The following is a 2,801-nucleotide window of genomic DNA, read 5'->3' on the forward strand; positions in this document are numbered from 1 at the left end:
AGCCCCGCTCTCCGCTCACCCCGCAGCGCTCCGTGCGCACTCCGCAATTGCCATCTAGCGGTGCGGGGCTGCTGTGCCTGCCGGGCTTCCGTGGGGACACAGGTGTTGGAGTCAGTGAGCTAGACGTCTCTCTGAATTCTTCAGAGAGAATTCAGAGTGCAGAGATTGAATAAGTCTTGGAGTGAGTTCTGATGTTTTTAATGAAAGTCTGGATTCCACTGAGCTATTCCTCAGTAGCTTGTGTTCTAGTGAAGGTTGCAAACATATTGATATCTTCAGTAGAGGCTCCAGGACCACAGTTGTAGACAGGACTTAAACATAATAGAGCTCTAGTAAGAATATTGCTTACATTTCTTAGATAGAACACGATAAATTCTATGCATAGTGTTATAGGTAAGATGGTGTGGTAAGAAACTAGAATTCTTGTAGGTTGAAGAGTAGTGGTCTGAGTTTGCATCTTAGCTTGTTGGAAAAATCCTCTATAATAGTATGTATTGGAAGAAGTGTGGCTTTTAGCTATTGGCTTTTGCCAGGGCTTCTAGCCATTTGCTTATTGCTACTGCTTTTGCCATTGCTCTGCCACTGCTTTTGCTATTGCCTGTTGAGACTGATGTGCTTTGTAATAAGATGTGCTTTGTAATAAATAACCTTTTTAACTATTAGCTGCTTTGCTTATTTAGAGAATACCTGACAAGTAAGAGCCTAAGAGCTCAAAGTAGGAGCCTATAGACCTCCAAAGTTTAGTGCCTATAGAGCACCCAGGAGTCAGAAAGAACCCCCACATCTGTTGCCAAACACAGGGAAATAAATATTGGCCTTTTCCTGGGAAGGTCCATCCCTGCAGGGGACAGGAAAGCACCGGGTGCAGCACTTCTGCTGTGGGCTGGGAACCAGAGGGCAGAGTCGTAGGGAGAGAGGATTGTGGTGACAGACATCAGGGTTAGAAAGGAAAGATCTGGTCCATTAATGACTCCACAGCAAAATGTAATGCAAAGGCAAATATGGGAGCATTTGGGCTCCAAAGCACAAGCACCATGTGGCAAGAGCAGACACAGATATCCAGTGATGTATTAACTATATTGCCCCTTGAATCCTGTGTTCAGTTTTGGGCCCCTCACTGCAAGAAGATGCTGAGAATGTCCAGAGAAGGCAGTGGAACTGATGAGAAGGGTTGGGGGAACTGGGGGGGCTCAGCCTGGAGAAAAAGGGGTACTAGGAGTCCTTATTGCTTTCACAACTCCCTGGCAGCAGGTTGGAGCTGGGGCTGAATGTGTTTCAGCCTCTTCCCCCAGGCAACAAATGTGTTGTGGTTTAATCAGGAGAAGAGGACAGGAGAAGAGGAAGTGGCCTCAAGTTTTGCCAGAGAAGGTTTAGAGGGGATATTAGGAAAAATTTCTTTGCTGAAAGGATTGTCAGGCATTGGAACAGGCCCTTCAGGGAAGTGGTGGAGTCACCATCCCTGGAGAGATTTAAAAATCGTGTACAAGTGGCACTTGGGGACACTTAGGTTTAGTGCTGGGCTTGGCAGTATTAACAGCTGGGCTCAGTGATCTTGGAGGTCTTTTCCAATCAAAATGATTATGTGATTTACAAGGTGTTTTTTAGCTCCAGACAGGCTCTGGGCTGAGCCTGCAGCCTGAACGCCCATCAGTGGCTGGGGAGCATGAGGTGCATTCCTGGAGCATGTTGGGTTTGGTTTCATCTGAAAGGAATCTGGTTGATATTGGCCCAAGCCAGACCTCTTCTGAGCTGCTTCAGGACACAATCCAAAAGTGGGGGAAGTTGTGAGATGGATTTCAGAAGTGCACCCCAGAGCCAAATTAATGAATCAGGCACAACCCAACAGTACTTTGGGGGAAAGGGACTTTCCTGTCTTTGCAAGAGAGCTGCTTGGCCCCTCTCCTCTGACCCAGCAAAAGAAGGACCCAAGGGAGTGACCCAGGACCTTGCTGAGGCCCTGAGGACAATAAATGGTCTCAGGTGAGTTCCCATCCACCCATCTGCTGCCCACTGTCTGGGGATTCCCTTTGAGCACTCTCCCAAGCTGTGCTGCAGGTCCAGCGTTCTCTCCTGGCCAGACTTTATGCTGAGGTGGGAGCCCCATCCCACGGATGGACCTTGGGCAGGAGGTACAGGCAGATTTGTTGCCAGCTTTGGGTGGCCCTGCTCCTGCTGTCCCTCCTTAACCAGAGTCCAAACCACCCCAAGAGAGGGGCTCCAGCTCCTCAGGCTGATCCTCTCCTTTCCTGGTGATGGAGCCCAGCACGGAGCAGTGTGAATTCCTGCTGCAGGTGGGCAGAGGGATGTGCTGGAGTGGGACATGCTCATCGGGGTGATGGCTGGGGCAGCTCCAGGGGTGAGCTCCAAGCTGTTACTCAGCCCTCTGCCTTTTCTGGACCAGCCCATCCTTCCATTGTGTAGGACAGGGGACTCTGTCCCTGGAGGGCAATGCTCACATTCCCAGCTTCCTTGCAGCCCTCCCAGGCACTCCACAGGAGAGAGGTGCACTTTAACAGCTGGACAGGACTGGCCTCCCCCAGGCTGCAAAAAGGGCAGAGCAGTACAGACACAGACCCACACACCCAGCAGCAGTAGTTTGACCAGACCATAACCCCTTCAAAATGTACTGGCAAGAAAAATCCACATGAAGCTTGGACAAGGGCTCGTGTCCATGCTTATCTTGGCTATTCTGGGCACTGTGTGGCTGACTATAGTGTCATTCATCTTCCTTTGAACCTTTGTGCTACCAAAAGGAAGTCCATTAAAGTGCAGCTTCACAAAGATTATACTTGGTGACATTT

The sequence above is a fragment of the Oenanthe melanoleuca genome, chromosome 12 (genome assembly GCF_029582105.1).
Source record: "Oenanthe melanoleuca isolate GR-GAL-2019-014 chromosome 12, OMel1.0, whole genome shotgun sequence".
NCBI classification, from domain to species: Eukaryota; Metazoa; Chordata; class Aves; order Passeriformes; family Muscicapidae; genus Oenanthe; species Oenanthe melanoleuca.